The sequence below is a fragment of the Bos grunniens genome, chromosome 2 (genome assembly GCF_055505025.1).
Source record: "Bos grunniens cultivar Pamir isolate PY7600 chromosome 2, Bosgru_T2T1.0, whole genome shotgun sequence".
NCBI lineage: Eukaryota > Metazoa > Chordata > Mammalia > Artiodactyla > Bovidae > Bos > Bos grunniens.
Window position 1 is genome coordinate 71,496,756 of NC_141166.1, and position 26,568 is coordinate 71,523,323.

The following is a 26,568-nucleotide window of genomic DNA, read 5'->3' on the forward strand; positions in this document are numbered from 1 at the left end:
TGAGGAAATCCCATGGACAGAGGAGAATATTGAGCTACAGTCCATGGGGTTGCAAAGAGTTGGACATGACTAAGCACACACACATTTTAAACTTATAATTATATAAAGTTTAAGGATAATACACTAAATTATAAACCACAGCTCACTCTGATTGGGAAGATTATAGATAATTTTAAGTCTCTACAGCTACCCTTATTTGTTATTGTCTAAATTTGTTTCAATAACAAACATGGATTACTTGTATTATCTGGGAAAAACAACAAAGCTATTTTCATTGGGAAACAAACAATCAAACCCAAAGAGGAAACAAAAGATTGTCAGCATGTGCTGGTTGGCTTAGCCATCAAACCTCTTTCCATCTGGGACATTTAGAAGCACTGAGGGAAAGTGTCCTTTCTGAGCATGCTTTGAAAGTTTGGATTAGAAGAAGAGAGTGTAAAAGTGAAGGATAGTTTTCCCTGCCTAATAGCCATGTGCTCCCTGGCCCCTGCTGAGCCCAGGAGATGATCCTGCCATAAAGACTGGCTAATTACTTAAATTGCCTTTCTTAGTGGGAGTGAACCTTTCCAGCACCAGTGACTAATCGTATTTGGTCTGATTGCTGGAGTCCCTGCTGTTAGTTGGGATGAGGAAAGCACATTATTACACAGTTTAAGGGTAATGTCTTTGTTTACATTTTGCAAAGCAAACAGGGTTACTTCCAGTCTTTCCATCCAGAGTTCTAGAAAAACCAGGAAGGGAAACATGTGATTCTGCCTCCCTCCCTCCCTGTCTTGTCCATTTCATTATGTTTGGTCCTGCTAACCCATAAACCAAAAATGTAATGTCAAACCAACCCACCCACTAATACACAGCTTTAAAAAAATTCTGAAGCAATTTCAAATTTATAAAAAAGCTACAGGACTTACCTGGTGGTCCAGTGGTTGAGCATCTGCCTTCCAATGCAGGGGATGTGGGTTCAGTCCCTGGTGGGGGAACTATGATCCCACATGCTGTGGAACAATGAAGCCCATGCATCACAACTAGAGAAAGCCTTCATGCCACCACAAAGACCTAGCAAAGCTAACAACAACAACAAATCGCAAGTATAGTACAATTTTTTTTTCATTTTTTCCTCTCAACAATTTTAGAATAAGTCACCCACAAGATTCTCCATCATTCCAAATATTTTAGTGAATGCCGAGAAGGGCCTCCTCCCACATAACCATGATACACACATTAAAACTGGGAAATTAACACTGACATGTTACCACCATCCAAATTCAGGTTTTTTCAGTCGTTCCAATAATGTCCTTTATAGCCAAAAGCTGTGGTTAGAGAGGTACACGTTAGATTTACCACTGGGTTTCTGAGGACTGTGTTGAAAACCTGCAGCTCTTTAAGAGCTGAGCAGCTATTGCCCAGGTCTCTCTCCCCTCCCCCTGCCGCCCACCCCTCTCCCCTCCTCCCAGGAGGGAGGCCACAGGCTAAACACTGGACGCTTGCTCTGGAGGGGTGAAGATACAAGAGGAGGACCATGTTGCTGTCCCAGCAAACAAGGTCAGGCTCTGCATGGGAACTGGGGTCGAGACAGGGATGAGGTGTCAGAGAATCCTCCTGGGGCAGGGAATGTGCCCCAACACCCAGCGAATGTCAGCTTGCTGCTGCTGCTGCTCCTAAGTCGATTCAGTCAGCTTAGCCCCGCATAAAATTCCCCATCTCCACTGCTTTCTCTTCTCCAAACACTGTAGTTCCCCCTTATCCACAGGAGATAGTTCTAAGACCCCCAGTGGATGCTGGAAACCACGGATAGGGCTGAAACCTACATATGCTATGTTTTTTCCTATAGTAACAGGCAGGTAGCGTTTACACCCTCTGTTCGAGGGACAAAAATTCGCCTCCAGCTGGGACACCACAGGACTGTAGGAGACTTCATTACATTACTCAGAAGAGCGCCATACTTTAAAACCTCTGGATTGTTTGTTTCTGGAATTTTCTCTGTAATGTTGACTGCAGGTAACTGGAACTGCAGAAAGCTTAAGCACAGATGAGGATGGACTACCGGCTTCTACTGTTGTCTCTCCTTCCCCTGACCCCTCTACTTGGTTCACCCCCCGCTTTTTATTTTTACAGACTTTCCCACCATTTTACTAAATTCCTCTGTTTCTTTGAAACTTTCTTCCCTAAGAAAACCTGGGAACTCTTAAAAGTTGTCTATGGAAAGGTGGGAAGGTGAGGAACAAAGTTTGCTCTCTATGGCTTTTTAAAATATAGTCTTTATTTTTTAAAGTTATATTGATATCTTGCCTGCATGCTCAGTCACTCAGTCATGTCTGACTCTTTGTGACCATGAACTGTAGCACTCTAGGTTCCTCTGTCCATGGGATTCTCCAGGCAAGAATACTGGAGTGGGTTGCCATTTCCTTCTCCAGTGGATCTTCCTGACCCAGGGATCAAATCTGTATCTCCTGCATTGGCAGGTGGATTCTTTACCACTGAACCACCTGGGAATCCCAATTAATATATGACAATATATAATAACAACCAAACTACTAAAACCAGACATCCTACCTGTTAATAAGCCTACTTTAAAGAGTGAATAAAAAGGGCAAAATCTATCATGTTTTCTATCTTTATTTTATAAAAATACTGCAGTCTTGATGGATTTGTTGCCCGTGTTTCTTTGAGAGTTGACCACCACTGCATCTTTCTGGGGAGAAGACAATGGCACCCCACTCCAGTACTCTTGCCTGGAAAATCCCATAGATGGAGGAGCCCGGTAGGCTGCAGTCCATGGGGTCGCTAAGAGTCGGACATGACTGAGCAACTTCACTTTCACTTTTCACTTTCATGCATTGGAGAAGGAAATGGCAAACCACTTCAGTGTTCTTGCCTGGAGAGTCCCAGGGACAGGGGAGCCTGGTGGGCTGCTGTCTATGGGACCGCACAGAGTCGGACACGACTGAAGTGACTTAGCAGTAGCAGCAGCATCTTTCTGGCAGGTGAGTCTTATGAAGGCATAGAAAAGATTTCTCTCTCTCTTTTTTTAAACTATGCCAGGCAGTATGTGTTATCTTAGCTCCCTGATCAAGGATGGAACCCGTGCCCTCTGCTTTGGAAGCACAGAGTCTAACCACTGGACCACCAGAAAAATCTCCTATTTTTTTCTTTTAAATTCCTTCTAACTCTTCCTCTTCAGGCTCCTTGGGGATGGGTGTTCTATACAAAGTTCTGTCCTGTCCTACTTGCTGTTAATTTTCTTATGATCTCATTCAATCCCATGACTTCAACCCTGTGCATGATTTCCAAATCTACATCCTTAAAACTGACATCTCTCTGAGCTCAGGGTTACACTTCTAATTGCCTGTTAAACTCAACCAAACTTCCTAGTGATGTTTTATACCCTGAGAACAACTCAGCCTACCAACCTCTGATACGTTATTTTATTTTTATCTTTCTGCATTCATTCCCACATCACTTCTTTCTTCAGCATTTAATAAACATACATTACTTTTTCTGTTTCTATCCTAGTGCATTAAAAAAATTTTTAATTCATTGTAAGGTTTTCTTGAGATACAGTTCACATGCAAAAAATTCAACCAGGTATACTGTTCAATTATTTTTGCAAATGGAGAGAGTCATGCAACTATCTAGTTTTAAGACATTTCCATCAACTTGAAAAGTTCCCTTGTATCCATTTGCAGTTATTTCTCACTCTAACCTCAGACTCAGGCAAGCAGTGATCTGCTTTAGTTCTATAGATTTGCCTTTTCTAGAAATGTCATGTAAATGGAACCATACAATATGTTGTCTTTTGTGTCTGGATGTTTCCATTTAGGATAATGACTTTGAGGTTAATCCATGTTGCAGTATCAGTAGATTGTTCTTTTTTAGTGCTAACTAGCATTTCACTATACAGATAGACCACACTTAGTGTATCTATTTGCCAGTTGATGGACATTTGGGTTATTTCCGGTTTTTGCTTGTTATGAATAATGCTACTTTGAATAGTCACATGTAAGTCTTCCTGTAGACATATGCCTGCCTTTGTTCCTTTTCAGTAGATATTTAGAAATACAACTGCTATATTATTTATAAGGTGTATCTTCAACTTTTTAAGAACTTTTCCAACCATTCCCCTAAGTGTACCATTTTAGAATCTGGCCAACACTTGATATTGTCAGTCTCTTGACTGTAGTTGTCATAAGTGGGTAGTAGTAGTATCTTATTGTGATTTTAATTTGCATTTTCCTAATGAGTAATGATACTGAGCCATTCATATGTTTTCTTGGGTGATACGTCTACTAAAGTGATTTGCATATTTTAAATTTGCCTTCTAATTATTCAACTGTAAGAACTTTTTGCTTAATCTGGATACAGATCCTTTATCAGATACATGATTTACAAATATTCTTCCTGTGGTTTATCTTTTTGTTTTCTTGTTGATACCTTTTGAAGAGTGAAAGCTTTAAATTTTGTTCAAGTGCAACTTGTCAGTATTTTCTTTTATGAATCATGTTTTGGTGTCAATTCTAAGAGTTTTATGCATAACCCAAGACCACAAAAATTTTATCCTGTGCTTTCTTTTAGACATTTTATGCTTTGACCTCTACACTGAAGCCTATGATCTATTAATTCCTGTGTCCCCTGTGAGGTAAGGACTAAATTTACTATTTATAACTGTACATGCCTATGCATTATTTAGCACTGTTTGTTGAGAAAAGCTATCTCTTCTACAGCAAATTGTCTTGGCATCTTTCTTTTTTGAAACTAAATTGTAGGGTGATATTTCTGTACTCTTTATTCTGTTTCATTGATTAATAAATATATCTATCTTTATCCAATACTATTTGATTAGTACATTTCATAAAGTTTTGATATGAGGTAATATGAATCTTTTAATTTTGCTTTTCTTATTCAAACTTCTATTGGCATGTCTAGATCCTTAAATTTTCATATACAGTTTAGGATCAACTTACTAGTTTCTATAAAAACAGCCCTGGTCTATTTGGATAAGGATTGCATTTGAACATACAAATCAATTTGGGCAGAACTGCCATCTTAAAAATACTGTTTTCCAACCTGTGAATATGATATGTGTTTCCATTTATTGAAACCTTTTAAAAGCATTATTGTTTTGAAGTTCTCAGTGTATAGGTCTTACCCTTATTTTGTTAGTATTTTGCGAAGTGTTTTATTCTTTCTATGACTGTTACAACTGGAATTTTTTCTTTTTCATTTTTAGATTGTTGATTGTATTCTTCAACTTTAGTAAACTTACTACTTTTAGTAGGTTTATTGTACATTCTATCAAAATTTTGACATACATATTTTATGAAGAAGGACACTTTTACTTTTCCCTTTCCAATCTGGTTGCCTTTTATTCCTTGCTCAAACCTATTCCTGGGTAAAGGCTTCAGCAGCTTTTTAAATAGAAGTGGTAAGAACAGACATCCTTGTCTTGTTCCTGATCTTGGGGAGGGGAGGCAGGAAGACTTCAGTCTTTCACCATTAAGTATAACACAGTAGTAGGATTTTTTAGAAACTCTGTCAGATTTAAGAAGTTCTAGATTCTGTCTACTTTGTGGAAATTTCTTTTTGTTTGCTTGTATTTTAATCATGAATGGGTGTTAAATTTTGCCAAATGTTTTTCCTATAGCTTCTGAGATGATCATGTGCTTTTTTTTTTTTTTTTGGTCCTTCAATTCTATTAATCTGCTATATAATATTAATTGATTATTAATCTGCTATATAATATTAATTGATTTTTAGATGTTAAACCAACCTTATTCTCTTGAGGTAATTCCCACTTGGTCATGTGTGTAATTAAAATACATATATTTATGTATTTAGTTTCCTAATACTCTTTTCATAACTTTTGTATCAATTTTCATGAGGGGTTTTGGTCTTTAGTTTTCTCTGCTTCTGATATTTTTGTGTTTGATATCTTGATGATAACACTGGACTCAGAATGAGTTGTGAAGTATTCGTTCTTCATTCATTGCTATAGGTTGAGTGTGTCCCTTCCTCAAATTCGTGTACTGAAGTACCAATCACTAATACTTCAGATTATGACCTGATTTGGAGATAGGGTCTTCACAGAGGTAATCAGTGAGATTATTAGAAAGAAGGTGTTAGTCCTTCAGTCTTGTCTGACTCTTTGCGACCTGTGGACTATAGCCCACCAGACTCCTCAGTCCATGGCATTCTCTAGGCAAGAATACTGGAGATTATTAGGGTGGACCCTAATCTAGTATGATTGGTGTCCTTATAAGAAGGGGAAATTTGGACAGAGGGAAGACAGATGGTGACTCCTGCCATGAAATTAAAGGACATTTGCTCCTTGGAAGAAAAGTTATAACCAAGCTAGACAGCATATTAAAAAACAGAGACATTACTTTGCCAACAAAGGTCCATCTAGTCAAAGCTATGGTTTTTCCAGTCATGTATGGATGTGAGAGTTGGACTATAAAGAAAGCTGAGCGCTTAAGAATTGATGCTTTTGAACTGTGGTATTGGAGAAGACTCTTGAGAGTCCCTTGGACTACAAGGAGATCCAACCAGGCAATCCTAAAGGAGATCAGTCCTGAATATTCATTGGAAGGACTGATGCTGAAGCTGAAACTCCAATACTTTGGCCACCTTATGTGAAGACTTGACTCATTGGAAAAGACCCTGGTCCTGGGAAAGATTGAAGGCAGGAGGAGAAGGGGATGACAGAGGATGAGATGGTTGGATGGCATCACTGTCTCAATAGACGTGAGTTTGAATAAAGTCCGGGAGTTGGTGATGGACAGGGAGCCCTGGCATGCTGCAGTCTATGGGGTTGTGAAGAGTTGGACATGACTGAGCAACTGAACTGAAGACAGTGTGAAGACACAGGCTGTAAACCAGCCATGTGAAAGCTAAGGAGAGAGGCCAGAAACAGACTCTTCCCTCAGCCTCGAAAGGAATGAGCCCTGCTGAGATCTTGATCTTAGACTTCCAGTCTCCAGACTGTGAAACAAGATATTTCTGTTGTTTAAGCCATTCAGTTTGGGATACTTTGTTATAGAAGCCCTAGCAAACTAATATATATTTTCTGAAAGAGTTTGTATAGGGTTGGTATTATTTCTTCTTTAAAGATGTGATAAAATTTACCAGTAATATCACCCAAACCTGGGCTTTTCTTGTGGGAGGATTTTAAATTACTAATTCATTTTTAATTTGTTATTGATATTTTCATATTTTTAGTTTCTTATTGGGTCAATTTTAGTAATTTTGTCTTTCTAGGAGTTTATCCATTTCATTGACATTGTGTAATTTGCTGGCATTCAGATGTTCATAATATTCTCTTATAATTCTTTTAATTTCTGTTAATCAGAAGTTATATCCCTCTTTGAGCCTTGATTTTAGTAATATGCATTTTATCTTTTTTCTTTGTCAGTCTAGTGAAAGTTTTCACTTTTATTCATGTTTTCAAAGAATCAACTTGATTTTGTTTTTCTATTTTTATTTTATTTATTTCTATTCTGATCTTATTGTTTCCTTCCATGCAATTACTTTAGGATTGATATACTCTTCTTTTTGCACCTTAGATTATTGATTATAGATCTCCTAATTTAAGCATTCAACAGTATAAATTTTGTTCTAAGCATTGCATTGCTGCACTCATACATTTTAGTATGTTTGGTTTTGTTTGAAATATTTCCTAATTAACCTTGTGATTTCTTCTCTGACTCATGGGTTATTTAGAAATATATTTTTCAAAGTTCTGAAGGTTTCCCAAATTTCTGTTGCTGATTTTCAAGTTAGCTCTATCATGGTTGAAGAATGTATTTTGTATGATTTTAATCCTTTTAACTTTCTTGAAATTTTATAATTTAACATATAATTTACCCTGGAAAATGTTCCATGTGGATTGAAACCATTGTGTAATCTTCTATATTTGTTACTTGGGTACAGTTGGATGATAGTTATTTACATCTTCTATATCATCATTCATTTTATTTCTAGTTTAATTGCTGAGAAAAAGGATTTGAAATCTCTAACTATAATTAACAAATTATTTATTTACGTTCTGTCAATATTTGTTTCATGTATTCAGCACTCTTATTAGGTACCTATATGTTTAGAATTCTTATAGATTCCTGGTGATTTGATCCTTTTCTCATTATGTTATATACATCTTTATCTCTAGTAGTATTTTTTGTCTTAAATTCTATTTTTTCTGATATTAATGATGGTATTTGCAATAACTTTGCATAGTATATTGTTTTTCCCATTCTTTTTCTTTCAATATATTTGTGTCTTTGAATCTAAAGTTCTTGAAGACAGTGTGTAGTTGGAACTTGCTTTTTTTAAGCCATGTTGTTGATGATTGCCTTTTGGTTAAAAGTGTTTAATTCATGCACACTTAATATAATGTTTGATACACTCAGATTTTTATATGCTATTTTGCTTTCTGTTTGTCTTATATATATTTTGTTCTTCTGTTCCTCTTTGGCTGCATACTTCTGTGTTAAATATTTTTAGCGTGTCATTTAACTCCTGTGTTTTATTAACCATTTGAAAAATTAATTTTCTTAGTGGTGCTCTAGGTTACAATATGTTTGTAAATGTATTACAACCTGCTTCAGTTTAGTGACCGTTTTGGTACAACACAACAACCTGCTTCCAATATAGCTCGATTTCGTTGTTCCTCTTTTGTGCTATTATTGCCAGGTATATATGATACATATATATGTGTGTGTGTGTGTATATAAATCCAGCAGTACAGAATTATAATTATTGCTTTATACAATCACTTTTTAAAGGAAATTCAGGGAGAGAGAATAATACCTGTTTATACAGTCTTTTATGTTTATGCAATATTTATAATTTCCAATGCTCTTCATTTCTTTCTGTGAATTCAAGTTACAATCTGACATCAATTTTTTTTTTAGCCTGAAAATCTTCCTTTAGTATTTCTTAGGAGAAAGTTCTGATAGCTATAAATTCTCAGTTTTTGTTTATCTTTGAGTGACTTTATTTTGCCTTTAATTTTGAAAGGTACTTTTGCTGGATATATCAGTTCAGAGTCTTTCTTTCAGCATCTTGAATATGTCATTCTCCTGCCTTGTGGCCTCCATTTTTTCTGGTGAAAACTCAGCTGATGTACATGTTGTTCTCCTATATGTGATAGTCATTTTTCTCTTACTGAACTCAAGATTTTCTCATTGTCTTTGGCTTTCAGCTATTTGACTATAATATGTGGATCTCTGTGTTTATCTTACTTAAGTTTGTTGGATTCCTTGAACCTGCCAATCAATGATTTTCAGCAAGTTTGGGAAGTTTTCAATAATTATTACTTTAAATTACTTTTTACCTCTTTTTCTCTCTCCTCTCTTTCAGGACTCCTAATTCATATATGTTGGAGTTCTTTCTGTTGTCCTAAGGGTTTTTATGCTGCTGCTGCTGCTGCTAAGTCGCTTCAGTCATGTTCGACTCTTATCGACCCCATGGACTGAAGCCTACCAGGCTCCTCCGTCCATGGGAGTTTCCAGGCAAGAGTACTGGAGTGGGTTGCCATTGCCTTCTCCGAGGGTTTTTATGAGTCTGTTCATTTTCCTTCAGTCTTTCTTCTCTGTGTTGTTCTCAAAAGATAATTTCTATTAACCTATCTTAAAATTTATGAATTTTTCCTTTTGTCATCTCACATCTACTCTCAAGCTCATTTTTCATTTTGTTAAACTTTTTAACTCTTAATTTTCATTTGGTTCTTTTTATAGTTTATATTTCTCTTTTAAGATTTTCTATTATCAGTTATAATTATATTTTCCTTTAATTCTTTTAACATAATTCTTTTCCCTTTAATTCTTTGTGCATAGTTTTAATACCTGCCTTGATGTCTTTGTCTGGTATTTTAAATATCTGGGCACAGTCAGAATTAATTTGTATTGACTGCTTTTATTCCTGACCATGATCACACTTTTCTATTACTTTGTTTCATAATTTTTGTTGAGATCTGACATCTTAGGTAATACATTGATTTTTCCCCCTGAGATTTCTGATTATCACCCATGAGATTCTCTTTTCTTTTTTTTTTCGTATTTTTCCTGTAAATGGTAGTCTCTCTTTGTGGAATGTGGCCACTAATGTCCTTTTTTTTTTAATTTAATTTTTTTGGCCTTGCTTCCTTGGGGTCACCACAGTGTCTGCTTAGTGATCAACCAAAGATGTAGGCAGAAGTTGTGCTCACCTATCTTGAGTCTGTAAATGTTCTATCTCTGCTAATCAATCTGTTTGTGGGTTGGAGAGTACATTCAAAGCTAAGCCAGTTTTCAAGTCTGCCTTGCCTTTTACCTTGCCTTTCACTAAGCTCTCTCAAGTCTCCCCTGCTCACGTGTAGTTCCCTAGTTAGTCAAACATATGTGGAGCATTTACTTAGCCCTCTTAAAGCTTTCTCATTTCTGCTGCTGCTAAGTCACTTCAGTCATGTCTGACTCTGTGCGACCCCATAGATGGCAGCCCACCAGGCTTCTCTGTCCCTGGGATTCTCCAGGCAAGAACACTGGAGTGGGTTGCCATTGCCTTCTCCAATGCATGAAAGTGAAAAGTGAAAGTGAAGTCGCTCAGTTGTGTCCGACTCTTAGCGACCCCATGGACTGCAGCCTATCAGGCTCCTCCGTCCATGGGATTTTCCAGGCAAGAGTACTGGAGTGGGTGCCATCGCCTTCTCTGTTCTCATTTCTGGGATCTTCCAATAAACTCTTTGGCTGGCCTGACACTTGCCCTAAATGAAACCACAAGTGCAGACTAGAAAATCTGTAAGTTTTCTCCATTCTGTCTTTCTTTTTTCTTTTTCTTATCATTTCACTACTTTAGCTAACAATACTACTAGTGAGGAGGCATCCCCAATGGCTCAGCGGGTAAAGAAGTGTGAATGGGAAAGTGAAAGTGTCAGTCCTTCAGTCGTGTCCAACTCTTTGTGATCCCATGAACTATAGCCTGCCAGGCTCCTCTGTCCATTGAATTCTCCAGGCAAGAATACTGGAGTGGGTAGACATACCCTTCTTCAGGGGACCTTCCAGCCCAGGAATTGAGCCCAGGTTTCCTACATTTGAGGCAAATTCTTTACCATCTGAACCACCAGCAAGCCCACAGGTAAAGAATCCACCTGCAATTCAGGAGATACCATTTCCATTCCTGGATTGGGAAGATCCCCTGGAGAAGGAAATGGCAGCCCACTCCAGTATTCTTGCCTGAAAAATCCCTTGGACAGAGGAACCTAGTTTGGAACAACTGAGAACTAAGTATGCACTACTAGTAAGAGTTTTTACTCTCTGCCCCAAATCAAGTCTTCCCGCCTGCAGCAAGGCTATATACTTTCTCACCCAGCAGTGCCCTGGTAGTAAAACCTACTGTTACTGCCATGTGAGCTCAGTAGGGGATCAGAGCTCCTCCAGCAAGAAGCCTCAGATTCCTGCTGTTACTATCTATGTTTGAGTAGGTTTTCATGAATAAACACTTTTCAGTTTCTTGGGGGAGAGTCTTTCAACCTTTCCAGGCCACATAGCTAGATGTATCATCTGTAGTATGTTTATAGTTTTTTTTGTTTGTTTGTTTAAACGTTAATCCTCCTGGAATTTTAATTTTGTTTATAGCTTGAGACAGAGGTCTTAGTTCATTGTTTCCCCCCAGATGAATAGACAATTTTCCAAACAACTTTTGGTGATTAAACCCAGACCCACTCTCATTTGGTTATTTTGTAATTTTTGAATGAGACTAATGTTTTTTGAGTTTGTGTATGTTGGTGTAATTGTGGAAGAAAATGGCACGTAAGTCCTCAAACTGAGTCAACTCAATATGTAAAAGATAAAAGAATCTGTATATGATAAATGAAAGTAATCTGCAGAAAACTTCCCAGAAATAACTACTGTTTAGACTAGATTTGGAGCTGTGTCATGTCTGAATTTGGTCCATTTATGACTCTACTGATTTGGATTTTAGACATTGTCTACATCTTTTCCGGCATAGAACTTCAGTCCAACATTTTGATTTGAGCTTTTCTATTATCTGGGTATACTTTTGACAACAATGCAGGGTCCTTAGCATGAGAATCCAGCAGCTCCTTCTCAGCTATCTAGCTATGAGTTATTGGCTCAAGAAGAGGAATGAGATGGAGTCTATTTTTTTTTAATTTATTGAAGAGCATGGTTGATTTGCATTGTTGTGTTAATTTGTCTTGTACAGCAAAGCAATTCAGTTATATGTATATATATATACATATGTATACAATTCAGTTATATATATATATATATTCACACAATGCAAAACAATGTGATCCATGGTTTATCACGGGACATTGACTGTAGTTCCCTGTGATATACAGTAGGAACTGTATGGTTGTTTATTCATTTTATATATAATAGTTTACATCTGCTAACCTCAAACTCCCAACCCATCTTCCCCTATCTCCCCATCCCTCTTAGCAATCACAGGTCTGTTCTCTATGTCTGTGAGCCTGTTTCTGTTTTGTAGATAAGTGCATTTGTTCATATTTTAGGTTCCCCATATAAGGATATCATATGGTACTTGTCTTTTTCTTTCTGACTTACTTCACTTAGTATGATAATCTCTAGGTCCATCTGTGTTGCTACAAATGGCATCATTCTTTTTAATGGCTGAGTAGTATAGTATTCCATTGTGTGTACATATATCACATCTTTATCCATTCATCTGTCAGTGGACATTTAAGTTGTTTCCATATTTTGGATTTTGTAAATAGTGTTGCACTGAACATTGGGGTGCATGTATCTTTTTTTTTTTTATTTTATTTTATTTTTAAACTTTACATAATTGTAGTTTTAAGTTTACATATTGAGGCCTAGGAATTTTTGTAATGTATCAGTAATGTTGGGAAAGCTTTATCAAATTATCTAAATCAGGGATTAGAGAAGGATGGGGCAGGGGGTTGGAACAAGTCTCCCTATCACTTGTTTTTTTGATTACGTGATGTCCAACTCTTTGTGATCCCATGGACTGTAGCCTGCCAGGCTCCTCTGTCCATGGCATGTATCTTTTCGAGCTACAATTTTTTATGGATGTATGCCCGGGAGTGGGATTGCAGGATCATACAGTATTTCTATTTTTAGTTTTCTGAGGAACCTCCATACTGTTTTCCATAATGGCAGTACAAATTTACAATCCCACCAACAGGGTGGGATGGTGATGGAACCTATTCCTGATGCTCATTGAATCTTCTCTTTGGTCATCATGTTATATGTCTCCATGTATATATTAATAGGAAATATTTCAATAGAGCCAGTACTTGGAAATATTTTTTTTCTCTTGAGGGGATAGGAGGATGGACTTACACTGGAGGCTTCAGTCTTCTTTATTTAGCCATCTTTTAGGACCAATGGTTTCTACTTGATTCCTTGAAAATTCTTATGGTCATGATCTTGCCTTACAGAGAGATCCAGAAGAGACCAAAGGCTGAAAAAGAGTGAGTAGCTTTGGAGACACTTCCCAAATAAGTTCCTGTCTCTAATAGTTTGAATGACTTGTATCTCTCTTGGCCTAACACAGTTTCATTCCAAAAATACCACGACAGGGGCTTTCTTGGAGGTCTAGTGGTTGGGAGTCCATCTGCCAATGCAGGGGACACAGGTTCCATCCCTGGTTGGGGAGGAGCTAACATGCTGCAGAGCATCTGGTCCTGTGCACTGCAACTACTGAAGCTCTTGGGCCCCAGAGCCTGTGCTCTGCAACAAAAGAAGCAATGGCGATGAGAAGCCTTCATACTGCCAACGAAAAGTAGCCCCTGTGCAGCAACAAAGATCTAGCACAGTTAAAAATGAATAAAATAAATCTTAAAAAAAAGAAATACCAGGACAAAAAAAATGTCAAAATCAAGTCCCAGTAGAAGACTGCCTAACTGCTTAAGTCTTCCCAGGAATAACAATATTGTGATGAGATTTGTAAAAATGTAGCTACAGATGACACAAATTTCTCAAAATCTTACCAGATTATTACCTTAGACATCATAATACACATTTTTGTCATTAAATGATTAATGACATTTTATAATTATTTAGATTTAGTCAATATTTGAGTACTGATTATCATATCACCAGTTCTGATTTTAGACTAAGTTTGTCAAATTCTTACAAATTTTTAAAAAGATGTATTTATTTTTGTCCGTGCTGGGTCTTCACGTGGGCTTTCTCTAGTTGTGGCGCGCGGGGGCTGCTCTGTAGTTGTGGTGTGCAGGCTCCTAATTGAGTGTGTGGGCTTCAGTAGTTGTAGCATGTAGGCTCAGTATTTGTGGCTCATGGGCTCTAGAACGTGGACTCAGTAGTTGGGCACATGGTCTTACTTGCTCCTCAGCATGTGGGATCTTCAGGACCAGGGATCGAACCCATGTCCTCTGTATTGGCAGGCAGATTCTTAGCCAGTGGACCATCAGGGAAGCTCTTTATATTAATACTTATGTAAGGAAAAATCAACTTTTGGCAATGATCTTTCATTAAAAACCCTCCCCTCCTTCTGTGGCAATTCTTTGTTCATATTTATAAGGATACACTTAAGCACCATGACTCAACATGAGAATGTGTCCTGGGGGGGAAATGGGGTTTGTCTCTTAGGCAGATAAGTCTATCTCCATGATAACTAGGGACAATGGACTTTTTTGTTGTTGTTGTTTAGTCACTCAGTTGCGTTTGACTCTCTTGCGATACCAGGTAATGTAGCCAGCCAGGCTCCTCTGTTCATGAGATTTCCCAGGCAAGAATACTGGAGTCGGCTGCCATTTCCTTCTGCAGAGGATCTGCCTGACCCAGGGATCAAAGCTGTGTCTCCTGCATTGATAGGCAGATTCTTTACCACTGAGCCACCAGGGAAGCCAGACAATGACATGAAGCATATTATATAACATATACTCAGTAAATGATATTATCAATATTATTGTTATAATAATTATTATGTGATTATTATTTTGTGATGTTACTAATGTGAATTTGCTTCAAGGACACAAGCCATCTCTAAATGAAATGGTAGGGTCAGGCTTTTGATTTTGTCAGCTAAGGCCCAGGTAGACCATAATACAAGGTCACCGCATGTGCCACCACTACACTAGGGTGCTTGGCCCCTACCTGGAAGCCCCAGCCAACTTGACTAGTTGGACTGTTATTGTAGTCGAGTACCTAATGCTGAGAGATGTTGTGTGGGATAAAATAGGCCTTTCAGGGGGAGATTTATATCCAGCGCCATGATTCCCTAGCTTTGTGAACTTAGCAATTAGCTTCATCTCTCAGAGAAATAAGTCTCATCTGTAAAACAAAGATGATGATACCTTGCAGAATTTTTGTTAAAATCTGAGATAATATATAGGAAGTATGTGGTTTACTGTAAGTGCTACATACTGGCATTATTTAAACACTTTAGTGTTTAGTTTAATGACCCCTATCTCGGCGGTTTTATGGGAGGATTTAAAGAAAAATATAATTGTAAAGTATTTGGTACATAATATACCCTTAACAGGGCTTTCAGTAAAGAATTTGGTGGCTCAGGAGTAAAGAATTTGCCTGTGATATAGAAGACACAGGAGACGTGAGTTGGTTCCCTGAGTCAGGAAGATCCCCTGGAGGAGAACATGGCAACACACTCCAGTATTCTTGGAGAATCTCATGGACAAAGGAGACTCGTAGGCTACAGTCCATAGGGTCACAGAGTCAGACACGACTAAAGCAACTGAGCATGCACAGACCCTTAACAATAGGTAGACTCTTGAGTAAATTACTAGGAATACAATTATTTAATGGGCTCCTTTAAGTGTAACTCAGTTTGGAGTTAAGAGACTTGTTTTAGTCTTGGCACTAGGACTCATTCAGTCAGTCAGTCAGTTCAGTCACTCGGTCGTGTCCGACACTTTGCGACCCCATGAATCACAGCACACCAGACCTCCCTGTCCATCACCAACTCCCGGAGTTCACTCAAACTCATGTCCATCAAGTCGGTGATGCCATCTAGCCATCTCATCCTCTGTCGTCCCCTTCTCCTCCTGACCCCAATCCCTCCCAGCATCAGGGTCTTTTCCAGTGAGTCAACTCTTCGCATGAGGTGGCCAAAGTATTGGAGTTTCAGCTTCATTTTCAGTCCTTCCAGTGAACACCCAGGACGAATCTCCTTTAGGATGGACTTATTTGATCTCCTTGGAGTCCAAGGGACTCTCAAGAGTCTTCTCCAACACCACAGTTCAAAAGCATCAATTCTTCAGCGCTCAGCTCTCTTTCACAGTCCAACTCTCACATCCATACATGACCACTGGAAAAACCATAGCCTTGACTAGATGGACCTTTATTGGCAAAGTAATGTCTCTGCTTTTCAATATGCTATCTAGGTTGGTCATAACTTTCCTTCCAAGGAATAAGCGTCTTTTAATTTCATGGCTGCAATCACCATCTGCAGCTCCATCTGATTTTGGAGCCCAAAAATAAAGTCTGACTGTTTCCACTGTTTGGCTATGTGCTTTTGAGCAAAACACTCTGGGCCTCAGTTTCCTCACTCAAAAATGAGATACTTGGGTAAATAAGAAACTAAAATGTCCCTTTTTATACTAAAAAGAATACTTTCTAATGCCTTATAAGGAAGGAGCTTTGGATTCCAGAAGCCCAACTAACACTAACACGTTAGGGTCATTAACTTTGCCACATGAATGAATTTGTTACAAATGAAAGTGGAAGCAAAATGGTTTATGCTCAGCCAGGTTAATTCACTGAGATATATTTTCTGTGCTCCTGAGTCCTGGAATAAATTTCATTCGGCTCTTCTGAGCTCTTCCAAAAGAGATTTTTAATGGAGTATTACGTGTTTTGCTTCCTTCTCACATCAAAACATTCAGCATACTTTAAATTTAGAAGCAGCCTTTCTTCCTGGTGTTAAGAAAGCAGTGAACACATCACCTCAATCTTTTTTCTATCTATTAAAGAGCAGTCTGAACCCACCTGCTGTTTTCATTAAAAAATATATATATATTTATGGAAAACACCTTTTTGCTGGTCAGAAGATCAAGTTTACCTTAAAAGGATCTTTCCTTTTAATTAAAAAGCTGATAATGACATGGTCTTCAAAGCATTTCTTTGAATTAAATACCAGTTGAAATGAGTTGGTGGTGAATGAGAAAGCTTTCCGGTTTTGGGAATTTTGAAATAAGTGCTATTAATGGATTACTCAGATGCCTTAGCTGACAGAGACGTTTTTTATGATTCACTTATTTGTTTTGGTATGCTCAGTGCCTGGCACTTAGTAGCTCTTGAACTGTTTGTTGATCAAATAAAGGAATAAAATATCTTCTCATGATCTCCAATAAGAATAGCATAAACTGTCCTCAGTGTGTTAATGGTAGATTCTGTTTTTGATACAAATTAACTAGGCAGACCACCTGGGCTTGGGAAATTGGGTGTGGGGGTAGTTAGGTTGGGATGACACTGGCTTGACCTCTGCATAGGCCTCTTCCTTCAGAAGGAGAACAGGATGGGATAGTGTGGAGGAGAGCTTATCAACCCATTGTGGAATTTAGCATTAAGTCTTCAGTCCAAATAAGGCCTGTTGGTCACTTCTCGTGGTTTGGTACTCGGTGGCTACGTTTGGTATTAGTTTTGGTTATGGGAGCTGTGTGGGACTGGCTGAACTGGCTGGAAAGAAGTGGAAGTCACAAAAGGGAAAAATATGAGATTTAAAATGCTTCTATATGTGGGATGGAGCAAATGAATGATCCTTGACCTCTCATTTGGAACTTGATGCTGCTCTTTATACTGGTCACTTTTCCTCTTGAAGATGCCCCTTTGTTACCGAGTCCAATATTGCTCACCATACAACAAGCCAATAAATCAAAAGACGAGGTGAGGTGTTGGGGCAAGGAAGAGCGACTTTATTCAGAAAGCCCACAGACCAACAAGATGGTGGGCTAGTGTCCTAAAGAACCATCTTACTCATGTTAAAATTCAGGCTGCTTTTATACTAAAAGGGAAGGGGTGTGGCTGGTGTTTGCAAACTTCTTGGTCCCTGAATCCTTTGTTCTTACAGCTGCCCACCTAAGTCCAGTCACAATGTTTCTGTAAACCTCCAAATAAGACAGATGTTAGCCTCTGCTCTGCAACTTTTTGTTTCTATATGAATAGAACAGTGTTATACCTTTAATGGTCAGAGCCTTGAGTATGGACTATCTTGTATATTTCATGCTGTAGGCCACATTCTTTAACAAGAGGTACAGAACCAGCATGACTAAGCACAGGCAACAGAGAACAAGGGTTATAGCCAAAGAACAGACCCAATATGCAGTCAGGTTTGTTTTCCTGTTGGAGAAGACTCTTGAGAGTCCCTTGGACTGCAAGAAGATCCAACCAGTCCATCCTAAAAGAGGTCAGTCCTGGGTGTTCATTGGAAGGACTGATGTTGAAGCTGAAACTCCAATACTTTGGCCACCTCATGTGAAGAGCTGACTCATTTGAAAAGACCCTGATGCTGGGAGATATTGAGGGCAGAAGGAGAAGGGGACAACAGAGGATGAGATGGTTGTATGGCATCACCGACTCAATGGACACAAGTTTGGGTAAACTCCGGGAGTTGGTGATGGACAGGGAGGCCTGGTGTGCTGCAGTTCATGGGGTCTCAAAGAGTTGGACAAGACTGAGCAACTGAAATGACTGACTGACTTGTTTTCCTGTTATACCTTCTATTATAGAAGATCAAGAATGTCACTTTATCCTTAGCAGTGGGTATTGCTCTTGGTAGCACAAGGGAACCAGGGTCTGGATGGTATGAAGTAGAGGGAAGAGTATTAAACTAGAAGTCATGGCTCAGCTGGGAAGCTGTGTGGCTTTGGGAAAATTGTTTAAGCTCTCTGGGTCTCTGTGACAACATCTGTAAGGAGAGAAGTTTGAGTAGGTTATCTTTTTTTTTTTTTTGAACAAGTGTTTTATTTTTCAATTTTTTTTACTTTTTTATTTATCAACATATATTCTTCTGGGTGCCAGGCACTAGGCCAGCATGGGATCCCAAGTTGAGTCAAACACATTCCTGGCTCTCATTCTTGCTGCTAAGGGCTGTAAGTAGAGTTGATAAAAAATACCAACAGGTAAAGAGAAGGAAATGACTACTTCTGTTTGCTAAGGCTAGGGAGATGACATTTTAAGAGTAGAAATTTACAGGACATTTATTAATTCTGTCATCATTGATTTATTCCAGAAATGTTGACTGGGTGCCTACTGTATACAAAGGGTGGGGAAACAGCCTTTTTAAAAGTAAATAAGCTCTTAACGTCATTCAGCTTAATCTTAAACTGGGAGTAGTAGGGGCTACTCATAAGTAACATTTAGTTAGCGTTTTGTATTGTCTCATTTAATGCTGCCCAGCATACCCATAGTGTAGCTTGTATCCCTGTCACACAGTGAGAAAACTGAGGCCCACAGGAATGAAACCATTTGCCAAGCTCACACTAATAAAGACTCAAAACCCATCTCCATCTGTCTTCAGAGTTCCAGCATTTAACTGTGATACAATTTTGAGGGAGGGAAGCCTTTGCTGGCCACAAAGTGGTCACTTGTTTTGCAAGCACAGGATACTTTTTTGAGGAACAGCAGATCTCTTTTTAGGAGATCTAACCCCACCCATTGTCAGCCCATGTGTCTACTATACAATCCACATCCCTCCCGCCACGGGCTTCAGGGAGGAGGTCCTGACTCAGACGTGGGCTATCAGAGCATGTGTCCTGGGCTCAGTGATTGGCGTAGGGACTGGTTTGTGACCAACCTGCACCAACTGGAATCAGTGCCTGGGCTTTTGCTGGACATGCTTAAAAAAAAAAAAAAAAAAGGTCTTGCTGTTTTCCTTGGGATCTTTAGACTATGGACTGTAAGCCCAGAGCAAGGAGGCAATGGCCTGCTTCACCACCGAGGTGGGAGGGTGCCTGCCAGAGAACACAGTGGACAGACAGGAAAGCAGGGCAGAGCAGCATTTTCAGACAACTTCATTTGAACCCTTGGATTTCATTTTGCTTGAAATGGAAACTATTCCTGTACTTTTCAGTTCTTTGAACTAAGAAGTTCCTTTTCTCCTCAGATCATCTGGGTTGCTGTTAGTTGCAACCATGAGTCTTGAATAATATAGCTTCCCAGAGTGTGTGGAGAACATTTCTTTCTTTCTCCTTTTCTGTATCAACCTCACCTAAATTTTTGTTCCTGAGAGCTAAGAGAGTGTACTCTTTCCACTGAGTCTTTTGCAGGGTGCTGTGTCTCAGAAGTCTCTCCCCAGGACCATATATTTCTACACACTAAGTGATGCCAAGCTTCACACACCTAAAGATGGGCAGCTTCCCTGTTGAGCATAACCCAACATCTTTCCCTTTGTTCACCCCAGGACCTCTGCTTCTCAACTCTGATCCTTTTTCTCATCATGCTGGGACCCTGAACCTTGGGGTTTCATTGAGAGTCTCTATAATCTCACTGTTGGTAGCAGTGAAGATGGAGGTTGAAGATGACCAGGAGGAATAGCTTCTTCTCTAGTTGTAGTATCCAGGCTCTGAATCCTAGATCCCCACCCCTAGAGAGCCTGCCTAAAGCAGCCCTGGTCATTAGAGCCTGAAGGTCCAAGGAGGAGTCCTTCCTGCCTTCACCTGCGCAGCTTGGACAGGGGTCTCAGCTGTGAAAGATACATTATTCTTACACTTGTTAAAATGGTAGTATTCAAGATTATTGCAATGGAGTTCAACTCTGTTGCCACGGAAAAGAGAGACTGAGCTCAAGTCCAAACACAACAAGGACAAGTGGGGTTTAGAGTCAACAAGCAGAGTGAAAGTGCCAGTGGATGGGCAGTTACTAAGAGGAGACATAAAGGGTAGGGAAATTCTTACTAAACTGAACTATCAGGATTCTTGCTAAAGACTGGCCAAGAACGTAGACACAAAGGTAGTTGATGAGAAACTTGATCAAATATTAAGGATGATCAGATACCAAGGGTGTGGGGATGATTTAGCATAATTCTTTACCAGGGCTGCCAAGGACAGGGCCCAACAACTAGACTTTGTGGAAAAGAGGGTTCAAAGGAGCCTAACTGAAATTCGGCCAGGGAGAGCATCTTCGTCACAGCCACGGCCTTGGACGGTTTGGTATCCTTCTTGCCATTACAAGGTCTCTCCCTCTTTCACTAGACTCGTTGGAATTATAGCCAGAGCTTCATAATGGGATGCTCAGAATGATCTGTTGGAGGCTCCTGTGTCTAGAGGTTTCTGTAACAGAGTTACCAGCTGCATTATTTAATCAAAGACTTTGAACTCTATCTCTGTACATCTGAATTGCACAGCTCTGTGGTTCTCAGCACTCAGCAGATCTCAGGCATTCAGTCCCCATCAAAAAAGCCCCATTTAACTTGAGACCATTAGCAAGCCCACACATTGATCCTCTAAGATACTCTCTCCATCTTTCTGCCTTGGCCCCACCTCCCTTGCAGCATGTATTATGGTACCCCAGCCAGGGATGAAAGCCTTCCCATTTTTATGAAAGGAAACCCAGAGACGAGTCTCAGTTTTTGGCATGAAGGAGCTTCACAAAGCATTATTGATCACTACCCCACTGTCTACCAGATGATGTGAGTCTGAGCTCTGGGGGCATCTGCTGTAGCATTTGGGTTGGACCAAAACTTCCAATAAAGTCACTCTAGAAGCCTGACATCCCTTTCTAGAAATAAATCCATCCTTTTCAGAAATATTCTGTAAAGTCTAGCTTGCAGGTCAACATCCATGATGTCTCAGAGAAAGCTCTGATGGAAGCCCAGATTTAGGGATGGTGGGTGAGCCCTGGGAAGAAAGAACATAGCGTGGCAAACCCTATTCCAAGGATAGCACCCTGAGAGTCACCCTGAAACTAGCTATGGACGGAGAGCTACATGTGTCCTGAAGGTCCCATCATGTTGAACCCCACAATGTTTAGAGTGTTCTGCACCCTTCCTAAGTGATTTAGAAAAGATATGATCCCTGGGGTAGGGTTTCCCTCCCAACAGGCCCAGTTGAACTCTTCCAGTGACTGGCAGCTGCCCTGTGGGGAGAGAAAGAGCTGCAGAGGATGCATTGCTCAGGGACACAGGCTCATTGTGGAAACACCAGACTCACTCATTGCATGTGTAAGATGCACCCTAGGGGTTTCCAGGAATGTGTCAAGCAGGAGAGAAAAATTCTGCAAGAAGTGAAATTCTTGACTGTGCAACTTTTGCTTAAAGTTTAGGGAGATTCAGAGCTAGCTAATGCTAACGTGATCACATCAGCCACTCTGGGGTGGCTGCCAAGCCTAGGTCGCCTTGTGGCTGGGGAGAGGGGCACTGGGGGTGTCCTGAGATATGTATTCATTCCTGGCACAGTGAGTCTAAGATGCAAACTGTTTCTCTCCATGCCCTTCTCCTTTGCATGTTTTCCATGCACTAGATCACGGAAGGATGGTGCCGGCATTGCAAGAGGACTGGGCTGAGCTGCGGTGCTCTTGGGAGGGGTGGAGGTGGTCACCTCCATATAACTCCATATCTGGACCCTTAAGGGGTTATAGCTGGACCCTTAAGAGGAGGTAGCCAGTGTGCCAGGTATGCCTGCAGGGGGCACCACACAAAATGGTGAGGAAAGTGCTCAGAGCCACAGGTGACAAATGTCTTCTCCTGGAAGTCCTTGAGAGCAGAACATGAATAGAACCAGCGAGGAAGAAGACCCTGTCTTGTAAATGTCAAGGGTAAATGAAGCAACTGACAAACAACTAATCTCAAAAATATACAAGCAACTCCTACAGCTCAATTCCAGAAAAATAAATGACCCAATCAAAAAATGGGCCAAAGAACTAAATAGACATTTCTCCAAAGAAGACATACAGATGGCTAACAAACACATGAAAAGATGCTCAACATCACTCATTATCAGAGAAATGCAAATCAAAACCACAATGAGGTATCATTTCACGCCAGTCAGAATGGCTGTGATCCAGAAGTCTACAAGCAATAAATGCTGGAGAGGATGTGGCGAAAAGGGAACCCTCTTACACTGTTGGTGGGAATGCAAACTAGTACAGCCACTATGGAAAACAGTGTGGAGATTCCTTAAAAAACTGGAAACAGAACTGCCTTATGACCCAGCAATCCCACTGCTGGGCATACACACTGAGGAAACCAGAAGGCAAAGAGACACGTGTACCCCAATGTTCATTGCAGCACTGTTTATAATAGCCAGGACATGGAAGCAACCTAGATGTCCATCTGCAGATAAATGGATAAGAAAGCTGTGGTACATATACACAAAGGAGTATTACTCAGCCATTAAAAAGAATACATTTGAATCAGTTCTAGTGAGGTGGATGAAACTGGAGCCTATTATACAGAATGAAGTAAGCCAGAAAGAAAAACACCAATACAGTATACTAATGCATATATATGGAATTTAGAAAGATGATAACAATAACCCTGTATATGAGACAGCAAAAGAGACACTGATGTATAGAACAGTCTTTTGGATCCTGTGGGAGAGGGAGAGGGTGGGATGATTTGGGAGAATGGCATTGAAACATGTGTAATATCATATATGAAACGAGTTGCCAGTCCAGGTTCGATGCACGATACTGGATGCTTGGGACTGGTGCACTGGGACGACCCAGAGGTATGGTACAGGAAGAGAGGAGGGAGGAGGGTCCAGGATGGGGAACACGTGTATACCTGTGGCGGATTCATGTTGATATTTGGCAAAACCAATACAATATTGTAAAGTTAAAAAATAAAATAAAATTTAAAAAAAAGGGTGTCCTAATTTATCTTTCTCACTGGTTTCTCAGGAAACCCTGAAACTTCTCCACCAAGGCCTAAAAGACCTCTATTAAAATGCAAATGAGATTTGCTGAGGACTTCCCAATGAGCTCTTACCAACAACTGGCTGCCCCTTGGCTGCCCCTCCTGTCCAAGGAGGGAATTAGCACTCTTAGAAGGGGATGGCAATGGCACCCCACTCCAGTACTCTTGTCTGGAAAATCCCATGGATGGACGAGCCTGGTGGGCTGCAGTCCATGGGGTCGCTGAGAGTCGGACACGACTGAGCGACTTCATTTTTACTTTTCATTTTCATGCACTGGAGAAGAAAATGGCAACCCACTCCAGTGTTCTTGCCTGGAGAATCCCAGGGACGGGGGAGCCTGGTGGGCTGCCAGACGTCTATGGGGTCGCACAGAGTCGGACACGACTGAAGCGACTTAGCAGCAGCAGCAGCAGCAGCAGAAGGGGATGGAGGCAGCTAGATTTGAATGGGAGCAGATGAGAAAATGGTCTCTGCCTGGGTGAAGCTGGGCATGTGGATAAGTTAGGGAAGCCAAAAGGAAATGGCATGGGTGACTTTTTAGGGACATAGAAAAGAGATGAAGAGAGAACTCAGACCAATTTCACCAGTTTTCGGATTTGCTTGGGGTGAAACTATTTGTGTTACTTAGCACCAGCCTTTCTGAACATGGTCTGATGCAGTCTGGAGTCAGTTTCCCTTCAGAAACATGGATTTTTGAGAGTCCAAGTTACACAGGATCAAGTGTAGTGTCCACACCCCGCTCCCTGCCCCGAGTCATCTGTCTTCTGGCCCTTTCTGATTAACAAGCTTTGTTCAGATGCATCCAAAGATGCATTTTGGCTGACCCAGCCAATCTCCCTAACTGCATGATCGTAGTCTTGAACAGAAGGTTGTCTTTTTTTTTTTTTTTTTTGACTGTGCTCAGTCTCAGTTGCAGCATGCAGGATCTTTAGTTGCAGCATATAAATGCTTGGCTGAAGCATGTGGAGTCTAGCTCCTTGACCAGGGATGGAACCTGAGCCCCCTACATTGGGAGCACAGAGTCTTAGCCACTGGACTACCAGAGATGTCCCGGAACAGAGGTCATCTGAAGACCCCTCATATAGAATGTCTGGTGTGCTAGCCAACTGCAGTAGGCCCTGTATTATAGACAAACCTTACTTTATATACAAGTAATATGTGAAGTGTTGATATTTCCACCAGCAATTATTTTCAGGGTCAAACTCAAATTACATTTTTAAATTTAGACTGACTTTTCAGTTTTCTGAGCAACTGCCCCCCCCCCACACACACACCACCTAGTGGTGAGAAGTGAAACTGCAGGGTGTATTTTTGAAAACACTACTGTGTCAATGGTATGGTTTTTCTAAGTATCTGCTTTGGACAGTTAAGAAAAAGTAAGGTATGTTTTGAACATTCTAAATTGACATTTTCCCCCTAATTTCAGGACATCTAAATTGATCCTCCAATTGATTCTTAATTCCGCAAAGACAAATCAAATATTTAATGCTTAAAGTTGCATGTATGTTTTATTTTTATATCAAATTTACAACAGAGTTGTTATACTCTACAGCATTTTATAGAACATTGGAGCCCTTTGGATAGTCAATATGTTGCATTCATTTATGATAGATTTATAAGGATAGAAGCTTAATTTTGATCTTTTAATATTATAGACACTTATAGCTATTTCATTATATATTGCTGATTATATATAAAATTTAATTGATATCAATTTCTTGGCAAGCATGATACCCTCCAGCTCCCTCTCCTCCATATCAGACTCTCCTCCATCTAGCTAAATTCTGTTTTCTAGTGTTAGTGTTAGGATGAAATCAGGACTTCCTAGATAATCAGTCCAAATTGGGATCCCTTGAAATACATGAGAAGTAGTGCATTTTGAACAACAGAAACCAAGAAACTGATATTTTTGAGACATTCTTAATATCACCAAAAATGGACAAATTCTTAAAATCCATCTCACATGAATTCCAAGGGCTCTCAGCCTTTGGAGTTCATCCTTACAGCCAGGAGTCTCAGGCCCGGAGAAAGCTGTGGCTATCTGAAGTGCCACCTTTGGGCATCTCCTGCCTTGCTGTCCCTAGGTTTCTTGTTTTTTATTTCTTTGGCTTGGCTTCCTCTATTGTTTTCCAAAGTACCTGGTGGGTGCATGCTTGCAAGAAAGAGAAAATAAGCAGGCTTGGAAAAAACCTTAAAATTGAAATGAACCCACCCCTGAATGTGGGCTGTTTTCTGTGTGGTCGCCTTTGAGCTTTGCTTCTGTTAATACCCCAGTGGGGGTCCATGTCATAAGACGAGGGCAGTTAGAATTCTTTGTTCATCCCAGAGACAGGATAGGTCTTGAAGATCCCTGGAAAAATGGATGTCATCATGTAACATGTTAGTCCTGAGGAATCAGGGCAGCTGTTGATAGATCTGAAATGGTGGAACCCTCTAGAGACTAAATTAGGGGCTGGTATTTAGCAGTGCAGAACAATACCAAAACATTATTTTTTCCCTTGAAGATTGGTTTGAAGTGGGAGAGATTTTTATGGGAATAGAAAGCACATGCTAGGCTGTAATTGAGCATGATTATTGCCCTGTGTGCAGCAAAGTGCTGGACTTGAGACATCCTACAGAATCCCATTAATTTCTTGATTGAGCTCTACAAAACAGTGCCCCCAACAGGGCCAGAAAGAGCTGCATTTAATCTGCCTGGTCTTTAAATGAAGGAATCACTGGCTGTCCAGTTGGTTGATGTTGCTTCCTCCTAACTC

The 26,568-nt window shown here is 40.0% G+C and overlaps 1 long non-coding RNA gene across 2 annotated transcripts; it reads left to right on the plus strand.

The window, feature by feature from the left end:
- Positions 1–989: 989 nt before the first annotated feature.
- LOC147378223 (uncharacterized) lies at positions 990–23,653 on the plus strand. 2 transcript variants are annotated; one of them, XR_015145373.1, is made up of 4 exons: positions 990–1,539; positions 4,570–4,633; positions 13,415–13,447; positions 22,415–23,653. It is a non-coding gene; the product is annotated as an uncharacterized LOC147378223 (long non-coding RNA). The 2 variants fall into 2 exon arrangements; XR_015145374.1 differs by lacking the exon at positions 13,415–13,447.
- The last annotated feature ends 2,915 nt before the right edge of the window (positions 23,654–26,568 follow it).